This window comes from Perca fluviatilis, unplaced genomic scaffold, assembly GCF_010015445.1.
Source record: "Perca fluviatilis unplaced genomic scaffold, GENO_Pfluv_1.0 PFLUV_unplaced_scaf_1, whole genome shotgun sequence".
Taxonomy (NCBI): Eukaryota; Metazoa; Chordata; class Actinopteri; order Perciformes; family Percidae; genus Perca; species Perca fluviatilis.
In genome coordinates this window covers 1,057,401-1,065,030 of record NW_024375502.1, presented here as the reverse complement: position 1 = coordinate 1,065,030, position 7,630 = coordinate 1,057,401, and the positions used below count along the sequence as shown (strand labels likewise).

The window sequence follows — 7,630 nt, the reverse complement described above, 5'->3', positions numbered from 1 at the left end:
TACACCACACTCTCTGGTGCAAAGCGGATGACAACGCTGTGGAAGGCCTCAAGAGAGGATGTTTGGTGGTGAGGGCTTAGCTTCTCCACACCCTTGATGAACCTCTTGTTTGTAAGGACCTTCTCCAGTCTGTAGGAAGCCTTTGATCCTACGAAATTATTTTAAAACTGTTAAGAAAATGCCTTTGGATGCCAAATGTAATGGTTTTATATTACCATCATTCATATATTTCAAAGGAATAAAATAAGAATAAATGTATACCTGGCTTCAACCACCTCCTCTTATCTATGACATCACTGTGCTCACACTTTGGAAAAAGGGGTCTTTTATGTGTGTGTATGTTGTGGATGTGATTGATGACAGATGTCCACTTGCCCACCTTCTCTGGGCCTGTCTTGGATGATGATGCAGTCCAGTAGTGATGGTTCCTAATACTCTGTTGCCACTTTTTACCACCTCACAATCCTTTTCCTTAGCAAGTTTGTCGATGTTCTTAGACATCCCTTGGATTAAACAATATAGTAAAAACTACTGAGTCATATTGAAATCCCATGTCAGAGCTAACAGTAAATTACAAATTCAGACAGAACAGTGTGTCAAAAGCATAATAGATTAATATGTCATACCCTTATCAATATGCCGCACGTTGCATAGTACTGTGTGATGTCCTTTTCTCTCAGGTATTTTTGAATCTGGAGGTGGCGGTCTGTGACTATGCAGTCCAATGTGACACCACTTGCCTCCAGAAGAGCAAGGCTTCGCTTCAGACCTTCCTTCTCCATGTAGTAACTCCCTCCGACCTCATTGCTCTGTTGATAGAAATGAGATCGAGGGAAGAGGACACAATATGAAATAGCTGGAGCAAAAGTCCAATGTGCTGTCATAAAAGGTCATGTTAGATTACTATGTGTTTGGGAGGCTTTGCAATTGTATTTGCACTACTAAGTACTGGTGGTTTAAATATCTTTGGTAATATACACACCTGCACAAGTTGGATATCGGATGACTGTGCTGGTTTCAAGATTCATCACGGTATAGCTTCCAAATTTGGCACAATGGCCTGCAACACAACAGTGCACACAAATTGCAGTAAAACAATGTAGTACAGTACACGTAATAAAGTAAAGCATTATTAAGGCAGTTTAAAAAGAAAACGGTGCAACTATATAACAGCTGTAGCACTACGTAGTGGCGCTCCGGTCCCACAATACAGGGTGATACAGTGAAAATGCAAACAGAAATTAGTTTTCAACCTAAAATGATGGCGTTTCTGCTACTGACCTGGAGAATCTGCCCGCATATCTCCTCCAATGATGACCTTGCTCTGCTGGCTTAAACGTTGAAGCTCAACCTGCTGGGCCCTTTTCCATTTCCAAACAATGGCAGGTTCAAGATAGGTTTTGGCATGTTTCCGAAAGCTTGTTATTGCATGCTCTTCACACCAAACGCGTTGAAAACCTTTTTAAAAAATAATGAAAAAATGTAAATTGCAAGTTGATATGCGTAACAAAAAAATAATTTTGTACAAATTGGCACCTAAATACCTTTTTCATTTGGATGAAAGATGTCCCTGTAAAATATACAGCCGCAGAGAGATGATTGTTCCCTGCAGGTGTACTTCCAATGAACGGTTGACTCTTCCACTGTCTGTTGAACTCACAACGGTGGCATGTCTGATCAACAGCAAGGAAAGTCCCACGTATAGTTTTCCGGACATCACACATGGAGCTGCACACTGGACATAACTCAAACAACTCGAGGAGGCAGTTTTCGTATACAATATATTTAGGTACATCATATGGTGGTGACGCTTGTCTGTGCAAGGGGAAAAAAGAAGAAAAGAAGCACAACAGAAAAACATAAGAAATATTATTCACATCAGAATTGAGACACTTCAAAGATAAATAGCTATTGGAGCTTTCCTTGAGAACTTACGATACAGTCGATGACTCTGTTGTCATTGATACACTTTGAATGAAAGTGGAGTCATTAGGGTCAGTAGCCTCAATGGAGGCCTCCCATTCATCGTCGTCCTCCTCTAGTTCCAGTCGCGGCCTCTTTTTGGGTGGAAGGGACTTCAAGGGTGTTGAGGTGAGAAGTGGGGGAGACCACACATTCTCACAGACCACACTTGTCTGAGAAGCTATTTGGACAATGTAGACTGTGGCTCATTTGAAATAGCAGTAATAACAAACATAAAATACTATCGTGATACATAAATACCTATCATGTAGTGCATAGGACAAGAAATATGTATACAGTCTCTAAGATCAATGTTAAATGTCTGCCAACATTATGTACTATATGTCACTGATAAGGTTCCCATATTTGTTTTCTCTTTGATCCCCTCTTTCAACTGCAATGGGTATATATGGTCCATAGATATATAATTTGGGAATAACTATTACCAGTAATCATTCAAATGATTACTTTTGACTTATCAGCTTATAAACAAAAATGTAAACAAAAAAACAACTTTGCAGGTAAACTAACATTTACAAAAATTCAATTTCACAAACCTCTGCTTCTGACGTGAGTCTTAAGAGTGTCCTTGGATAGTTGGGTTCCAACAGATCTTTTAGGAAGGGGTCAGTCTGGCAGCCAATATACCGGGAGGTACTGGCCTGGGAAACGGGCGAATGGTCTCCCTAAGAATACATTCACATATATTAGGAAATGAAAAGGAGACAGCGATAATATTGCTAGTCATAAGACATTTCACTTTTCATTGTAGGCATACAACAAAAGGTGTGGTGACTCAGAGACCAGCAGCAATAAAACACAAGAAAAAAACCATATTTGACGAGGTAGCGCTCCTCTATCTACTATAACATAAATGACAAATGGCACTTGGATGAGGCAAGTAACACCATACAGTGGCAGTGCAAACAGTGCAGTATAACAAGGTATTTAACAAGTTAGATGCAATACAGATATAGGTGTATATAATAAATAATAGGTAACTAGCTAGGTTAATCACATGTAGAGCTAATGACATATGCTGCTACATATATGTGTTGTGTGTGTCTATCAGGGAAGACAGCAGGGCGAGAGAAAAGAAAATCAAAAGGGTTGGCAAGCGGGGATGCATTTTTTATCATTTGACAGAATCGGTCATTTATATCAATAACGTAATCCTTTATTTATATCGTTTATAAAAGATTATCAGTGTACTTTCTTGCCATATTCGCCCCCAAGAAAATACTGTACACGAGAGCACTGCAAATGGCGAGCGGTACGGCGTCCTGTCTCACAGCTGGATGGAGAAAAAAGCTGCTGGCGCCTCCAGGGGACTTCGGGGGGCTTTTGCCCCTAAAAACGGACTTGAACCCGGGGAGAGCACCAACACAGATTCACGCTGCTTACGCGCTCCGCCATCTTGCTAAAAGACGATGTGATACACTCACATAATCAGTCACAGACTATGGTTTCCTCTTGGCCAGAGATTGACAATATTACAAACAAACTAAAATAGTAGGCGACATCACTATTGTTTGCTTTGTAGCTAAGTTAGCTAGTTAGCTAGTTGAGTAGCTAGACAACTAGCTAACATTATAATGCACACGCGCGCACACACACACACACACACACACACACACACACGTTAGCTAACTGTGACGCAGCCAGCTAACCAACCATTAGGAAAAACGAAAAATTTGAATTAAAATCAGTTAGCTAGCTAGTTAGCTAGTTAGTAGCTAATCTACGTTATAAAATAGTTTTTACTCACCGTTTCAATGCTTGGGAGAGGGTGCCGAACAGTGGGAATGGATCCTTTCATTAACAGTAGTTTTGATACGACTCCAGCATCATATAGCCCCTGATTCAATACGAACTGCGGTGAGAAATGTGGCGTACCGCAAAAGCCTGACTCGGCACAGGTTGAGGCAAGTTTCCAAAAATAAAATCCATCCACTTGTCAGCGACATCTTTGTCTTTTGGAAGGCAATGCAGTGATGTATTTGATACTCTGCACCCTGGAATGATGCATTTCTCATGGCCAGTTTTCAGGGATGACTTAACTCCAGACATGACTCCCGCTTCTTCTCGGATTCTTCTCAGCGGCATGAAGCGAACGTTAGAAAAGGGGGCGGGCTAGCTCGATTTTGGAACACGACACCCATTGGTTACCCGGTTTCTACGTAGCAAATACATCAAATTCTAACTGGCCCGTTTAGCTGGGAGGCGGTCTAGTTTTGTGGGGGGTGGAGAAATGGCGGCAGTGAGCGATTTCACATTTTCACAGCTTTTAGTTTACACCACTGAGCCTATATGACACACAGAATCCCATAAAAACCCATTTTCACCATATGGGACCTTTAAAGGAGTAAATATTGCAATGTTGCAAGAAACGCACAGCGACACTTTGAATGAGACCGACTGGAGGAGGGAATGGGATGGGGAGGTGGTGCTAAGTCATCTTAGCAGCATCAGCGGAGGAGTAGCAATCCTATTTGCAAGAAACTTTTTACCAAAGTCCCACACTGTAGACGAAAGAATAAAGGGCCGACTTTTAGTAGTCAGAGCCCAGTATGAAGTTTTTAATCTGGTTTTTATAAATGTATATGCTCCTAACTCAGGACCTGATAGAGTTCTTTTTTTAAATGAACTCAGTACGGTTTTAAGTGACTGTGAACCAGAGGAGTTTTTATTTTTGGGGGGGGATTTTAACTGTACACATGATGATGTTTTAGATCGGAACCATAACGAACCACATGCCGCCTCTAAACGAGCTATGCAGCGGCTGATGGAGACACACAGTCTCTCAGACGTCTGGAGAGACCGCCATGCACAGCAGAGGCAGTATACGTGGGTCCACAGCAGAGAAAACAGGTTGACTATGGCTAGATTAGACAGGTTTTATTGTTTTAAGCACCATTGTAATGTTTTTAAAGGGTGTAGTATATTGCCTGTCGGTTTTTCTGATCATTCTTATGTGTATTGTGATGTTTACATTGCCAATATTAAACCCAGATCTGCGTATTGGCATTTTAACACGGCTTTGCTTTTAGATGCACATTTTAGGGATGTTTTTTTTTTGGAATGGTTTTAGAGATAGAAGGAAAAATTTTAGTTCGTTGAGGCAGTGGTGGGACATTGGGAAGGTTGAAATCAGGCAGCTTTGTCAGCAGTACACTCTCAATGTTTCTCGAGACATTGCCAAGTCTATGAACGATCTGGAGATATCTATAGTGGACATGCAGGGTTCTGCAGAGTCCACAGGAAATCGAGGCTGTATTGAGGACCTCAAGTCTAAAAAAGCCATCTTGGCAGACCTGCTGGGCATGAGAGCACAGGGGGCACTGATCCGGTCCAGGGTCCAGACTGCTGCTTTAATGGACTCTCCAACTAAGTTCTTTTTTAGTTTGGAGAAGAAGAATGGCCAGAGTCGGATGATCCATGCTCTGAGATCAGAAGGAGGACAGCCGTTAACGACAGCGTCACAGATCCGACAGAGAGCTGTGGAGTTCTACTCTGATCTCTACAGCACCGAGTACACCAAGGATGACGAGGCTTTCACCAGGTTCTGCAGAGACCTGCCCGCGGTGTCTGGGGATGACAATGAGGAGCTGGAGGGGCCCTTGACTGAGGAGGAGGTGTCTAGAGCTTTACAAAGCATGCAGGGGGGAAAGGCCCCTGGCATTGATGGTCTCCCTCCAGAGTTTTATAAAACTTTCTGGGACGTAATAAAAACAGACATTTTAGATGTTTTTATAGAAAGTTTTAATGGCGGTTCCCTTCCGCAGAGTTGCAGGAGGGCAGTGCTGACCCTCCTCCCGAAGAAAGGGGACCTACAGGATATTAAAAACTGGAGGCCAGTCTCTCTGTTGTGTGCAGACTACAAGATGCTGTCTAAAGTCCTGGCATCCAGGCTGAAGATGGTATTGGACCGGGTCATTCATAGGACACAAACCTACTGTGTGCCCGGCAGGTCCATTGTTGACAATGTGTCACTAATTCGGGATATTTTGACAGTCTCTGGTTCATTGGGCGTAGACACTGGTCTGGTTTCTTTGGACCAGGAAAAGGCGTTTGACCGGGTTGAGCACCGTTACCTGTGGAAAGTTCTGGAGAGGTTCGGCCTCAGCCCTGGTTTCATCGCCAAGATAAAGGTAATGTACGAGAACATTGAGAGTGTGTTGAAGATAAATGGAGGTTTGTGTAAACCCTTCAAAGTAAACCGGGGGATAAGACAAGGCTGCTCCATGTCTGGGATGCTATACGCCTTATCCATTGAACCCATGCTGCATAATGTCCGCTCTGGCATCACTGTTTTTACCTGGTTTTACTGCACCTTTTACTGTATCAGCCTACGCAGACGACATCATAGTTTTTATAAAAAACCAACAAGATGTGGATATTTTAGGATGTATTGTTCAGATGTTTTACAGTATTTCTGCTGCCAAAGTAAACTGGGCCAAAAGTAAAGCCCTGGCAGTGGGGAGCTGGGCTGGAGGCCTCCCTCTGCTTCCTGGTGGGTTGACCTGGAAGACGGGGGGGTTAAAGTACCTGGGGGTTTATCTGGGGGACCAGAGAACCATGGATAAGAATTGGGAAGGAGTTATTGAAAAGGTGGAGGGGACGTTGGGAAAGTGGAGGTGGCTGCTTCCCCACATGTCGTACAGAGGAAGGGTGCTCATCATCAATAACTTGGTGGCATCCACCCTCTGGCACAAGTTGAAATGTATGGAGCCCCCAGCTGGCCTTTTAAAAACAATACAGTCTATCATTTTAAAGTTCTTTTGGGATATGATGCACTGGATCCCAAAGTGTGTTTTATATCTGCCGAAGGAGGAGGGAGGGCAGGGGTTGGTTGACTTGGAGAGCCGGACTGCTGCTTTTAGACTACAGTTTGTACAGAGGTTTTTATATGATAACGATGATGTCGTCTGGAGGCCTGTAGCCAGCACCATTTTAAGGGGGGTTGCAGGTCTGGGTTTTGATGCTTCTTTGTTTTTAGTAGACTGTGGTTTTATCTCTTTGTGTAAATTGCCTTCGTTTTACCAAGGAGTTTTTAAAGCATGGACACGTTTTAAATGGACCAGACTGGAACCCGTAGCGTCTCTGTTCTGGCTCCTGGAGGAGCCTCTGGTGTGGGGGGCCCGGCTGGATCTGAAGGATGGAAGCAGACCTGGACCACGGAGAGGCTGATGAGGGCTGGAGTGACCAGGTTGAAGGGAATCGTGGAGGCTGCGGGTCCTGGTTTCTTGAACACCGAGGCGGTGGCCTCTCTGCTGGGCCTGAGGTCGGCCCGCCACACCAGAACCCTCCTGAACGAGTGGATGAACAGACTGGACAGTGGAGAAACAGAGATGCTGCGGGACTATTTTAATGGGACAGAAATCCCCGTTCCTGGAGACCCCTTTCCAGACCTTGGTTTTTTAATTAATAACACTGACTCACCAGCACAACATACACCACGTGGTGCTGACTTCCATATGCAGACTGGGAAAGGTCTGTATAGGAACTGTGTTTTGGCCACCCACCATAAGAAGCTGAGTGAGAGGAAGGACATGGTGTGGAAGGACAGACTGATGAAAGACAGGACACCAGTGTGGAGAGTTTTGTACAAGCCTCCCCTGAACAAGAGGTCTGGAGACCTGCAGTGGAGGATCCTCCACGGGGCTCT

General features: G+C 43.9%; 1 long non-coding RNA gene across 1 annotated transcript; it reads right to left on the bottom strand.

Annotated features, from left to right (window-relative positions):
• Positions 1-1,413: 1,413 nt before the first annotated feature.
• On the bottom strand, positions 1,414-2,620 carry LOC120554996. The gene is made up of 4 exons (XR_005638596.1): positions 2,520-2,620; positions 1,936-2,143; positions 1,545-1,815; positions 1,414-1,458 (listed from the first exon to the last, which is right to left on the bottom strand). It is a non-coding gene; the product is annotated as an uncharacterized LOC120554996 (long non-coding RNA).
• Positions 2,621-7,630: the final 5,010 nt, after the last annotated feature.